Below are 14,220 nucleotides of genomic sequence, written 5' to 3'. Positions count from 1 at the left end.
GAAAGAAGTGTTGAAAGTGTTAGTCACTAAGTCATATCCAACTCCTTGTGACCCCATGGACTGTAGCCCACCAGGGTCCCCTGTCCATGGTATTCTCCAGGCATGAATACTGGAGTGGGTTGCCATTTCCTCCTCCAGGGGATCTTCCCAATCCAGGGACTGAACCCAGGTCTCCTGCATTGCAGGCAGATTCTTTACTGTCTGAGCCACCAGGGTGATTTCATACAATGGAATACTACTCAACAATAGAAGGGAAATACAAACTGATACATGCAATGAGATGAATGAATTATGAAAACGTGCTGAGTGCAAAAGCTAGACACAAAACAACATATACTGCATAATTCCATGTACATGAAATTCTAGAACAGGCAAAATCAATGGTGGAAAAATCAGAATAGTAGTTGCATCTAGGATGTGTTATGGTTTGAATTAGGCCTGTCAGTTGATTCAGTCATGTCCAACTCTTCCCGACGCTATGGACTGTAGCCTACCAGGCTTCTCTGTCCATGGGGGTTCTCCAGGCAAGAATACTGGAGTGGGTTGTCATGCCCTCCGGCAGGGGATCTTCCCGACCCAGGGAGCAAACTCGAGTCTCTTATGTTTCCTGCATTGGCAGGAGGGTTCTTTACCACTAGCACCACCTGAATTATGTCCCCCCAAAATATATGTTGAAGTTCTAATCCTAAATACCTGTGAATGTGACCTTATTTAGAAACAGGGTCTTTGCAGATAGAATCAAATTTAAATGTCATTAGAGTGAGTCCTAATCCAATATGACTGGTGTCTTATAAGAGAGACAAAGACAGAAGCCCACAAGGAGAACGCCACGTGACGACAGAGACAGAGGTTGTAGTGGTGCATCTATAAGCCAAGAAACACCAAGTACTGCCAGGAATACCAGCAGCAAAAACAAGGGAATCAAATGGATTCTTTCCTAGAGGCCTCAGAGACACTGTGTCTCTGTGGATACCCTGATTTGTATACATTGAAAGGACTGATGCTGAAGCTGAAACTCCAATACTTTGGCCAACTGATGTGAAGAACTGACTCATTTGAAAAGACCCTGATGCTGGGAAAGATTGAAGGCAGGAGGAGAAGGGGACGAAAGAGGATGAGATGGCTGGATGGCATCACTGACTCAATGGACATGAGTTTGAGCAAGCTCCGAGAGTTGGTGATGGACAGGGAAGCCTGGCATGATGCATGCAGTCCATGGGGTCGCAAAGAGTCAGACATGACTGAGTGACTGAGCTGAACCCTCCAGAACTGTGAGAGAATAAGTTTCTGTTGTTTTAAGCCATCCAGTTTGTAATAACTTGTTACAGTAGGAAACTAATACAAGGTGGGTGAAGTGGGGACTGGCTGGAAAGAAGCATTAGGGAACTTTCTGGGGTAAAGAAAATGTTCTATATTTTGAAAGGGGCTTGGGTTACATGAATATATCCGTTTGTCACAACTCAGCTAATAGTACACTTGAGATTTACCTCAAAAAGAAAAAGTACCATCAATAAATATTGAATTATAGTTAACGACATTTTGATACATGCTGAAGCATTTAGGGGTGAAGGGTACCAATGTCTGCAACTTACTTTGATTGATGAATGGTGGTAAAGCAAACAGAGTAAAATGTCAATCACCGCAGAATCCAGGTGGTGGGTGTCTGGTGTTTGCTCTGTACTTCTTTCAACTTTTTAAACATTTGAAAGCTTCATAATAAAGTGTTGGAGAAAAAACAAACTGCTTTTGTATGAAAGCGTCCTCAAAACCTGTTCCTTAGTCTACCACACCTCTGCTTCTTCCACCCAGACTGGAAATTCGGGAGCTGCCATACCCTCAAAACATTTTACAGTTGAGAAAACTAGGCTGCAAGGTAGTTCGGTGACTTGCCCAAGGTCACACAGCTAGTAGGAGAGTCATTTTATTCCCCAACTTTGCAAAGCTGGAATCATCCTGTCTTAGTCATCATTAAATACCGAGCACCTAGCCCAGTGCTTGCACCTCGTACAGGGTAGAAGTTTAGGATGAATGAAAGCTTACCAAGTTGTGCTCTTTATTGCTCTGCACACACCTTGTCCTAAGGTCCAGGCCCTACCTGTGGTCCAGTTCTGGTCTTTGGATGTATGCCTCCTCCTGAGCCAAAACCCTCACTCTGGTGTCCTACCTAAACCCCTAATTCCACAACACCAGCCTTGCTATCTTCCCTCCTACAACTGAAATCCTATTCATATCCAGACTTTGATACATGTTCACAGTTTCGTCCTGTCAACCTACCATGATTTCTCATGTTATCTAACCAGATTCCCTGCTAGTCTGGTGGCGCTTCCCACTTCTTTGGCCACAGACATGGAGCACGACTCCTACCCCCACCACTGATTGCCTATTGTGGTCACACTTTGCCTGCTGGTCTGGCCTTTGCACCAGATCTCTAGCAAAGAAAAAACAGAAGCCTTTACATCAAACACTTTCCAATGTTACCTGGTGGTCTTGGGCCCTGTCTATCCCAGTGTGATTCCCTCGAGGTACTCCTCAGATCCTCACAGACAAAATCTGAGCCACAGCCCATTGTTCTAGGGATGGAGATAACCTCTCAAGCCTGAAGAGAAGGGAAGGAAGGCAGAGAAGTAAGATAGAGAGGGAATCCAATAAACATTTTTCCTTTCTCTTCGAAATGTAGGGCAGCATGTGAGCATGACAAGATTGTGGTAAAAAGTGCATTTATTTTAGGGGGAACAAAACACCAAACCACTAACCCAGCAGTTGCGGAAGGGCAAAAAGGAAAGCAAAGTTTAAAAGGGGGACATCAAATGCAGAGAGATCAACAAAGGTTTTTGGCACCAAGCAGCCAAGGCCTGTGAAAGAGAAGCTCGTGTGTAATGTCCAGACTGTCATCTTTTCATGAACTCATTTGATCCTTCTCAGCTGTACTGTGACTCATTAGGTATACCAACACTGTCTCTGAAAATCCTTCTTCAGTCCCCAGGCTCCATCAAGTGAAAGCCTACATTCATAAACATGTTACAAACTATATAGAGAGACTATGTGCTGTTCTCTGTTTAGTCGTTCAGTCATGTCCAACTCTTTGCGACCCCATGGACTGTAGCCCACCAGGCTCCTCTGTCCATGGGGATTCTCCAGGCAAGAATACTGGAGTGGGTCACCATGCCCTCCTCCAGGGGATCTTTCCAAGCCACGGATCCAACCCAGGTCTCCCATATTGCAGGCGAACTCTTTACTGAATGAGCCACAGTGGAAGCCTGTTGAGACTATAGACACATCATCTGCATGTGGTCTGCCTGTGGCCAGCATGACTAAGGTGGAGAAAGTGCCCAGGAAGGCAAGCCTTCCAGATGGAACTGCTTCACTAATCAAAGATAATTCCACAAAAGTATGATTTTCACTACAATTCACTTTGGATGAAAATAGCCTGTGACTAATACAGAATTGGACATAATGAATTATTTTACCTTCAGTTCAGTTCAGTCGCTCAGTCATGTTGGACTCTTTGCGACCCCATGAATTGCAGCACGCCAGGCCTCTCTGTCCATCACCAACACCCGGAGTCAACCCAAACCCATGTCCATTGAGTCGGTGATGCCATCCAACCATCTCATCCTCTGTCATCCCCTTCTCCTCTGGCCCCCAATCCTACCCAGCATTAGGGTATTTTCCAATGAGTCAACTCTTCGCATGAGGTGGCCAAAGTATTGGAGTTTCAGCTTCAACATCAGTCCTTCCAATGAACACCCAGGATTGATCTCTTTTAGGATGGATTGATTGGATCTCCTTGCAGTCCAAGGGACTCTCAAGAGTCTTCTCCAACACCACAGTTCAAAAGCATCAATTCTTCGGCACTCAGCTTTCTTCACCGTCCAAATCTGACATCCATACATGACTCCTGGAAAAACCATAGCCTTGACTAGACGGACATTTGTTGGCAAAGTAATGTCTCTGCTTTTAAATATGCTATCTAGGTTGGCCATAACCTTCCTTCCAAGGAGTAAGCGTCTTTTAATTTCATGGCTGCAATCACCATCAGCAGTGATTTTGGAGCCCCCAAAAATAAAGTCTGACACTGTTTCCACTGTTTCCCCATCTATTTCCCATGAAGTGATGGGACCAGATGCCATGATCTTAGTTTTCTGAACGTTGAGCTTTAAGCCAACTTTTTCACTCTCCTCTTTCACCTTCATCAAGAGGCTCCTTAGTTCTTCTTCACTTTCTGCCATAAGGGTGGTGTCATCCGCATATCTGAGGTTATTGATATTTCTCCCGGCAATCTTGATTCCAGCTTGTGTTTCTTCCAGCCCAGCATTTCTCATGATGTACTCTGCATATAAGTTAAATAAGCAGGGTGACAATATACAGCCTTGACGTACTCCTTTTCCTATTTGGAACCAGTCTGTTGTTCCATGTCCAGTTCTAACTGTTGATTCCTGACCTGCATACGGGTTTCTCCGGTTCCTCTGCCTTTTCTAAAACCAGCTTGAACATCTGGAAGTTCACGGTTCACTTATTGCTGAAGCCTGGCTTGGAGAATTTTGAGCATTACTTTACTAGCATGTGAGATGAGTGCAATTGTGTGGTAGTTTGAGCATTCTTTGGCATTGCCTTTTTTGGGGATTGGAATGAAAAGTGACCTTTTCCAGTCCTGTGGCCACTGTTGAGTATTCCAAATTTGCTGGCATATCGAGTGCAGCACTTTCACAGCATCACCTTTGAGGATTTGAAATAGCTCAACTGGAATTCCACCACCTCCACTAGCTTTGTTCGTAGTGATGCTTTCTAAGGCCCACTTGACTTCACATTCCAGGATGTCTGGCTCTAGGTGAGTGATCACACTATCGTGATTATCTGGGTCGTGAAGATCTTTTTTGTACAGTTCTTCTGTGTATTCTTGCCACCTCTTCTTAATATCTTCTGCTTCTGTTAGGTCCATATCACTTCTGTCCTTTATCGAGCCTATCTTTGCATGAAATGTTCCTTTGGTATCTCTAATTTTCTTGAAGAGGTCTCTAGTCTTTCCCAATCTGTTGTTTTCCTCTATTTGTTTGCACTGATCGCTGAGGAAGGCTTTCTTATCTCTCCTTGCTATTCTCTGGAACTCTGCATTCAGATGGGAATATCTTTCCTTTTCTCCTTTGCTTTTTGCTTCTCTTCTGTTCCCAGCTATCTGTAAGGCCTCCTCAGACAACCATTTTGCTTTTTTGCATTTCTTTTTCATGGGGATGGTCTTGATCCCTGTCTGCTGTACAGTGTCATGAACCTCTGTCCATAGTTCATCAGGCACTCTGTCTATCAGATCTAGTCCCTTAAATCTATTTGTCACTTCTACTGTATACTCATAAGGGATTTGATCTAGGTCATACCTGCGTGGACTAGTGGTTTTCCCAACTTTCTTCAATTTAAGTCTGAATTTGGCCATAAGCAGTTCATGATCTGAGCCACAGTCTGCTCCCAGTCTTGTTTTTGCTGACTGTATAGAGCTTCTCCATCTTTGGCTGCAAAGAATATAATCAATCTGATTTTGGTGTTGACCATCTGGTGATGTCCACGTGTAAAGTCTTCTCTTGTGTTGTTGGAATAAACCATGTCTCCCTCACTCCACACTCCCAGCTCTGTAACGATTGTAACTTAGTAGCACTGGAGGAAAAATACAGGGAACTGAGTAAGGGAGAGCAAATCATGCTATAGGCAGAGAGCAGATAAATGTAAAGAGAATAAACTAACATTGTATGGCATAGTAACGTTGAGTGGTTGTGCTGGTGATTATAGTTAACATCTTAATCTATAACAGTCTAGTTTTTTACTAAAATCAACTTACTTTAATAGTTTACAAAATGTATGCTTTCCTAAAATTCCATTCCTTCTCCCTTCCTTTTTGCTTTACATTTTATACATTGTATGTCCATGAACACAGGTTTAAAATCATTGTTTTATGCAGCTGTCTTTTTAAATCAGGTAGGAAAAAAAATTTACAAACTATATATATGTGTATGTATACATACACTTATATACTTATATACAGTCTTTTATCTTTATCTATGCAGCTAACTTTTCTGGTGCTCTTTATTTATTCATGTGGGTTCAAGTTACTGTCTAGTGAGTGTCCTTTCACTTCAGTCTAATGAGCTCCCTTTAGTATGACTTGGAGGGAAAGTCCTTCAAGAAAAGCAAAGAATTATTTGCTTTTATTCTTCTGGGAATGTCTTAGTTGCTTCTTCTTTTATGAAGTATAGTTTCAATGTATTTAGAATTCTTGGTTGACTGAAAGGTGAAAGACATACACTGAGAATATAAAACAGTGATAAAGGAAGTTGAAGATGATTCAAAGAAATGAAAAGATATCTCATGTTCTGGGATTGGAAGAATTAATATTATCAAAATGGCCACACAACCCAAAGCAGTGTACAGATTTAATGCGATCCCAATGAAACTAAAGGAGAAAAGGAAAGATATACCCATTTGAATGCAGAGTTCCAAAGAATAGCAAGGAGAGATAAGAAAGCCTTCCTCAGTGATCAGTGCAAAGAAATAGAGGAAAACAATAGAATGGGAAAGACTAGAGATTACTTGAAGAAAATTAGAGATACCAAGGGAACATTTCATGCAAAGATGGGCTCAGTAAAGGACAGAAATGGTGTGGCCCTAACAGAAGCAGAAGATATGAAGAAGAGGTGGCAAGAATACACAGAAGAACTGTACAAAAAAGATCTTCACGACCCAGATAATCACGATGGTGTGATCACTCACACTCACCTAGAGCCAGACATCCTGGAATGTGAATTCAAGTGGGCCTTAGGAAGCATCACTACAAACAAAGCTAGTGGAGGTGATGGAATTCCAGTTCAGCTATTTCAAATCCTCAAAGGTGATGCTGTGAAAGTGCTGCACTCGACATGCCAGCAAATTTGGAAAACTCAGCAGTGGCCACAGGACTGGAAAAGGTCACTTTTCATTCCAATCCCAAAGAAAGGCAATGCCAAAGATTGTTCAAACTACTGCACAATTGCACTCATCTCACACGCTAGTAAAGTAATGCTCAAAATTCTCCAAGCCAGGCTTCAACAATACGTGAACCATGAACTTCCAGATGTTCAAGCTGGTTTTAAAAAAGGCAGAGGAACCAGAGATCAAATTGCTAACATCCGTTGGATCATAGAAAAAGCAAGAGAGTTCCAGAAAAACATCTATTTCTGCTTTATTGACTATGCCAAAGCCTTTGAGTGTGTGGATCACAATAAACTGTGGAAAATTCTGAAAGAGATGGGAATACCAGACCATCTGACCTGTCTCTTGAGAAACTTGTATGCAGGTCAGGAAGCAACAGTTAGAACTAGACATGGAACAACAGACTGGTTCCAAATAGGAAAAGGAGTACGTCAAGGCTGTATATTGTCACCCTGCTTATTTAACTTATATGCAGAGTACATCATGAGAAACGCTGGGCTGGATGAAGCCCAAGCTGGAATCAAGATTGCCAGGAGAAATATCAATAACCTCAGATATGCAGATGACACCACCCTTATGGCAGAAAGTGAAGAGGAACTAAAAAGCCTCTTGATGAAAGTGAAAGAGGAGAGCGAAAAAGCTGGCTTAAAGCTCAACGTTCAGAAAACTAAGATCATGGCATCTGGTCCCATCACTTCATGGCAAATAGATGGGGAAACAGTTGAAACAGTGGCTGACTATTTTTGGGGGCTTCAAATAACTGCAGATGGTGATTGCAGCCATGAAATTAAAAGCCGCTTACTCCTTGGAAGGAAAGTTATGACCAAGCTAGCCAGCATATTAAAAAGCAGAGACATTACTTTGCCAGCAAAGATCCGTCTAGTCAAGCTATGGTTTTTCCAGTAATCATGTATGGATGTGAGAGTTGGACTATAAAGAAAGCTGAGCCCTGAAGAATTGATGCTTTTGAACTATGGTGTTGGAGAAGACTCTTAAGAGTCCCTTGGACTGCAAGGAGATCCAACAAGTCCATCCTAAAGGAAATCAGTCCTGAATATTCATTGGAAGGACTGATGTTGAAGCTGAAACTCCAATACTTTGGCCGCCTGATGTGAGGAGCTGACTCATTTGATAAGACCCTGATGCTGGGAAAGATTGAAGGAAAGAGGAGAAGGGGACGACAGAGGATGAGATGGTTGGATGGCATCAGCGACTCAATGGACATGAGTTTGGGTAAACTCCGGGAGTTGGTGATGGACAGAAAGGCCTGGCGTGGTGCCGTCCATGGGGTCACAAAGAGTCGGACATAACTGAGCGACTGAACTTAACTGAACTGAACTATGAAATTATCTATGACATTTTTCACAGAAATAGAACAAATAATTCTAAAATTTATATGGAATCATAAAAGACTTAATATTGCCAATGCAATCCTGAGGAAAAAGAACAAAATTGGAAGAATAACCCTCCCAGACTTCAGACAATACCACAAAGTTACAGTAATCCAATCGGCACAAAAGCAGACATATAGATCAATGGAGCAGATTTCGGAGCCCATAAATAAACCCACACACCTATGGTCAATTAACCTTTGACAAAGGATGCAAGAATATACAGTGGGGAAAAAAACAGTCTCTTCAGCAAATTATATTGAGAAAGCTGGACAGCTTCATGTAAATCAATGACGTTAGAACACATTCTCTCACCATACACAAAAATAAACTCAAAATGGTTTAAAGACTTGAATATAAGACATGACACCATAAAACTCCTAAAGAGAACATAAGAAAAACATTCTCTGACATAAATTGACATAAATCATTGTACCAATATTTTCTTGGGTCGGTTTTCCATGACAATAGAAATGAAAGCAATAATAAACGATTGGTATCTAGCCAAATATAATAAGTTTTTGCACAGCAAAGGTAACCATAAACAAAACAAAAAGACAACCTATGGACTGAGAGAAAATATTAGAAAATGGTGCAACCAACAAGGGTTTAATTTCCAAAATACAGAAACAGCTCGCACAATTCAATAACAACAACAACAAAAAAAACCAATGGAAAAATGAACATTTCTCCAAAGAAGACACACAGATGGCCAGTAGGCACATGACAAGATGCTCCACATTGCTAATTATTAGAGAAATGCAAATCAAAACTACAATGAGGTAGTGAATTCTCTGGAGGTCCAGTGGTTAGAACTCCATGTTCTCATTGCAGAGGCCCCGGGTTCAGTCCCTGATTGGGAAGCTAAAATCCCACAAGTTACATGGTGTGGCCAAAAAACTTTTTAAGTGATTTAAAAAACTGTAATAAGATATCACATTGGCCAGAATGACCATCATCAAAAAGTCTACAAACAGTAAATGGTGGAGAAAAGGGAAGCCTTCTACACTGTTGATGGGAATCTAAATTGATGCAGCCATATGGAAAACAGTATGGAGATTCCTTAAAAAACCAAAAATAGAATACTATATGATACAATATTCCCATTCTTGGGCATATGTCTGTAGAAAACTATAATTCAAAAAGATACATGTACCCCAATATTCATTGGGAGAGAATCGAAAAGCAAAGGAGAAAAGGAAAGATATTCTCATCTGAATGCAGAGTTCCAAAGAATAGCAAGGAGAGATAAGAAAGCCTTCCCTCAGCTGGTGGTGATCGCTCACGATGTGGATCCCATCGAGCTCGTGGTCTTCCTGCCCGCCCTGTGCCGCAAGATGGGGGTTCCCTACTGTATCATCAAGGGCAAGGCCCAGCTGGGGCGCCTGGTCAACAGGAAGACGTGCACCACCGTAGCCTTCACACAGGTCAACTCGGAGGACAAGAGTGCCCTGGCTAAGCTGGTGGAAGCCATCAGGACCGATTACAATGACAGATACGATGAGATCCGTCGTCATTGGGGAGGCAATGTCCTGGGGCCAAAGTCAGTGGCTCGCATCGCCAAGCTGGAAAAGGCGAAGGCTAAAGAACTGGCCACCAAGCTGGGCTGAGTGTACACTATTGAGTTTTCTGTAAATAAAAGTAATAAAGATTCTTCTTCAGTTGGCAAAAAAAAAAAAAGAAAGAAAGAAAGCCTTCCTCAGCGATCAGTGCAAACAAATAGAGGAAAACAACAGATTGGGAAAGACTAGAGACCTCTTCAAGAAAATTAGAGATACCAAAGGAACATTTCATGCAAAGATAGGCTCGATAAAGGACAGAAGTGATATGGACCTAACAGAAGCAGAAGATATTAAGAAGAGGTGGCAAGAATACACAGAAGAACTGTACAAAAAAGATCTTCACGACCCAGATAATCACGATGGTGTGATCACTCACCTAGAGCCAGACATCCTGGAATGTGAAGTTAAGTGGGCCTTAGAAAGCATCACTACGAACAAAGCTAGTGGAGGTGATGGAATTCCAGTTGAGCTATTTCAAATCCTCAAAGGTGATGCTGTGAAAGTGCTGCACTCAATATGCCAGCAAATTTGGACAACTCAGCAGTGGCCACAGGACGGGAAAAGGTCAGTTTTCGTTCCAATCCCAAAGAAAGGCAATGCCAAAGAATGCTCAAACTACCACACAATTGCACTCATCTCACATGCTAGTAAATTAATGCTCAAAATTCTCCAAGCCAGGCTTCAGCAATACGTGAACCGTGAACTTCCAGATGGTCAAGCTGGTTTTAGAAAAGGCAGAGGAACCAGAGATCAAATTGCCAATATCCACTGGATCATTGAAAAAGCAAGAGAGTTCCAGAAAAACATCTATTTCTGCTTTATTGACTATGCCAAAGCCTTTGACTGTGTGGATCACAATAAACTGTGGAAAATTCTTAAAGAGATGGGAATACCAGACCATCTGACCTGTCTCTTGAGAAACCTGTATGCAGGTCAGGAAGCAACAGTTAGAACTGGACATGGAACAACAGACTGGTTCCAAATAGGAAAAGGAGTACGTCAAGGCTGTATATTGTCACCCTGCTTATTTAACTTATATGCAGAGTACATCATGAGAAACGCTGGGCTGGAAGAAGCACAAGCTGGAATCAAGATTGCCGGGAAAAATATCAATAACCTCAGATATGCGGATGACACCACCCTTATGGCAGAAAGTGAAGAAGAACTAAAGAGCCTCTTGATGAAGGTGAAGGAGGAGAGTGAAAAAGTTGGCTTAAAGCTCAACGTTCAGAAAACTAAGATCATTGCATCTGGTCCCATCACTCCATGGGAAATAGATGGGGAAACAGTGGAAACAGTGTCAGACTTTACTTTTTTGGGCTCCAGAATCACTGCTGATGGTGACTGCAGCCATGAAATTAAAAGACGCTTACTCCTTGGAAGGAAGGTTATGGCCCACCTAGATAGCATGTTTAAAAGCAGAGACATTACTTTGCCAACAAAAGTCCGTCTAGTCAAGGCTATGGTTTTTCCAGTGGTCATGTATGGATGTGAGAGTTGGACGGTGAAGAAAGCTGAGCACCGCAGAATTGATGCTTTTGAACTGTGGTGTTGGAGAAGACTCTTGAGAGTCCCTTGGACTGCAAGGAGATCCAATCAATCCATCCTAAAAGAGATCAATCCTGGGTGTTCATTGGAAGGTCTGATGTTGAAGCTGAAGCTCCAATACTTTGGCCACCTCATGCGAAGGGTTGACTCATTGGAAAAGACCCTAATGCTGGGTAGGATTGGGGGCGGGAGGAGAAGGGGACGACAGAGCATGAGATGGTTGGATGGCATCACCGACTCGATGAACATGGGTTTGGGTAGACTCCGGGAGTTGGTGATGGACAGAGAGGCCTGGCGTGCTGCAGTTCATGGGGTCGCAGAGAGTCGGACACGACTGAGCGACTGAACTGAACTGAACTGACTCTTTACAATATCCAAGACATGGAAACAACCTAAATGCCCATTGACAGATGAATGGATAAAGTTGTGTTGCATATTAATATATGCAACTGAAAATTACTCAGCCACAAAAAGAACAAAATAATACCATGTGCAGTAACTCCTGAAACTAACACAATATTGTGAATCAATTAAGTTAAATAAAAAATACTTCTGGGAGAATGAAAAATCTGACAGTCATTCCAGTTTCCAACCTCCATAATAGCAGAAACATGGTTGCTCAGTCTCAACTTATTAAAAAGAAAGGAGTGGGAGTTTGGGATGGACATGTACACCCTGCTATATTTTAAATGGATAATCAACAAGGACCTACTGTATAGCACATGGAACTCTGCTCAATGTTATATGGCAGCCAGGATGGGAGGGGAGTTTGGGGGAGAATGGATACATACATGTACATGTATGGCTGCGTCCATTCAGTGTTCACCTGAAACCATCACAACATTGTTCATTGAATATACTCCAATACAAAATAAAAGTTTTTATTAATGAAAAAGAGAGGAGATGTGGTGTTGTGGGCTGAATTGTGTCCCCACAAAATTCATGTTGAATCTCAAATCCCCAATGTGACTGTATTTGAATATAGGGCCTTTAAAGAGGTAATTAGGGTTAAAGACATCATTCAGGTCAGTTCAGTTGCTCAGTCGTGTTTGACTCTTTGCGACCCCATGGACTGCAGCATGTCAGGCCTCCCTGTCCATCACCAACTCCTGGAGGTTACTCAAATCCATGTCCATTGAGTCGGTGATGCCATCCAACCATCTCATCCTCTGTCGTCCCCTTCTCCTCTTGCCTTCTATCTTTCCCAGCATCAGGGTCTTTTCAAATGAGTCAGCTCTTCCCATCAGGTGGCCAAAGTATTGGAGTTTCAACTTCAGCATCAGTCCTTCCAATGAATATTCAGGACTGATTTCCTTTAGGATGGACTTGTTGGATCTCCTTGCAGTCCAAGGGACTCTCAAGAGTCTTCTCCAACACCACAGTTCAAAAACATCAGTTCTTCGGCGCTCAGCTTTCTTTATGCTCCAACTCTCACATCCATACATGACTACTGGAAAAACCACAGCCTTGACTAGATGGACCTTTGTTGGCAAAGTAATTATCTCTTTTGTTAAAGAGATAATTAGGGTTAAATGAGGTCATTTGGGCTTCCCTGGTAGCTCAGCTGGTAAAGACTCTGACTGCAATGCAGGAGATCCTGGTTCAGTTCCCTGGGTTGAGAAGATTCACTGGAGAAGGGATAGGCTACCCACTCCAGTATTCCTGGGCTTCCCTGGGGGCTCAGATGGTAAAGAATCCACCTGAAATGCAGGAGACCTGGGTTTGATCCCTGGATTGGGGAAATCTCCTGGAGGAGGGCGCAGCAACCCACTCCAGTATCCTTGCCTAGAGAATCCCCATAGACAGAGGAGTCTGACGGGCTACCGCCCATGGGTTCACAAAGAGTTGGACATGACTGAGCGACTAAGCACAGCACAGAGGTCATTAGGGTGGGGGCCGAATAGTACTGGTGTCCTGATAAGGAGGAGGCACCAACAGCATATGTACGTAGAGGGAAGGCCATGTGTGGACACAGAAAGAAGACAGCCATCTGCAAGCCACAAAGAGAGGTCTCAGGAGAAACCAAACCTGTCGACACTTTAATCTTACATTTGCAGCCTACAGAACTGTGGAAAAAATGAATTTCTGTTTTTCAAGCTGCCCTGTCTGTGGAATTTTATTATGGTAGCCTGAGCAGACTACTACAGGTGGTATCCTGGATGGGATCCTGAAACAGAAAGAGGATATTAGGGGGAAACCAATGAAATGTGAATAAGTGTGGAATTTAGTTAATAGTAATGTACCAGTTTGGGCTCATTAGTTATGGCAAATAGACTATAATAATACGTCAATAATAGTGGAAACTGGGTGTGGGCTACACAGGAGTTCTCTGTACTATCCAATGATAGTACGACTTTTTTATACATCTAAACTACTCTAAAATTAAAAGTTTATTTTAACAAGAATAGAGGAAAAGTAGCCAAGCCCACAGGTACAGGGTAGCAGAGGCCTGCATTCAGTGTTCTAGACTTCCCAGGGCAGCAACATTTCCTCCACCACTACTTCCTCTCTGGAGACATATACCAGAGCTCCCCCTAAGTCTCCTTTTGGGCTGCCTTCCAACATATGAAGCAAGGTGTGGATCACTCCTGATCCAGCTCCCTTGGAGCCGCTGCACAGTTGTTTCTATTGGAAATAGATTACGGACCAGGAAAACGGAAAATCTGATGATGTTTCCAGTCCCCAGTCTCTGTAAAAAGCGCTAATACAGCTGCCCTTTTTCACTCTTGCAAAGGAGAGGGAGCAAGTTTTCTAAAGCTCATAAGCCC

General features: G+C 42.6%; 1 protein-coding gene and 1 pseudogene across 2 annotated transcripts in view; one reads left to right on the top strand and one right to left on the bottom strand.

Annotated features, from left to right (window-relative positions):
* The window catches only part of LOC145535577 (large ribosomal subunit protein eL8 pseudogene), a 42,815-nt pseudogene extending 32,812 nt beyond the window's left edge, over window positions 1-10,003 (top strand). The window contains exon 3 of the transcript XR_014075480.1: window positions 9,567-10,003. The product of XR_014075480.1 is annotated as a large ribosomal subunit protein eL8 pseudogene (transcript). The remainder of the gene's footprint in view (window positions 1-9,566) is intronic.
* The window catches only part of GPC3 (glypican 3), a 531,061-nt gene that overhangs the window by 492,612 nt on the left and 24,229 nt on the right, over window positions 1-14,220 (bottom strand). Inside the window, exon 2 of the mRNA XM_081563858.1 lies at window positions 2,479-2,596. The gene's annotated coding sequence lies outside the window, so the exon portion shown is untranslated. The remainder of the gene's footprint in view (window positions 1-2,478; window positions 2,597-14,220) is intronic.

The sequence above is a fragment of the Giraffa tippelskirchi genome, chromosome X (genome assembly GCF_054371585.1).
Source record: "Giraffa tippelskirchi isolate mGirTip1 chromosome X, T2T-mGirTip1v1.2.pri, whole genome shotgun sequence".
NCBI classification, from domain to species: domain Eukaryota; kingdom Metazoa; phylum Chordata; class Mammalia; order Artiodactyla; family Giraffidae; genus Giraffa; species Giraffa tippelskirchi.
The sequence above is the reverse complement of the archived record's forward strand: the minus strand, read 5'-3'. Positions and strand labels throughout refer to the sequence as shown.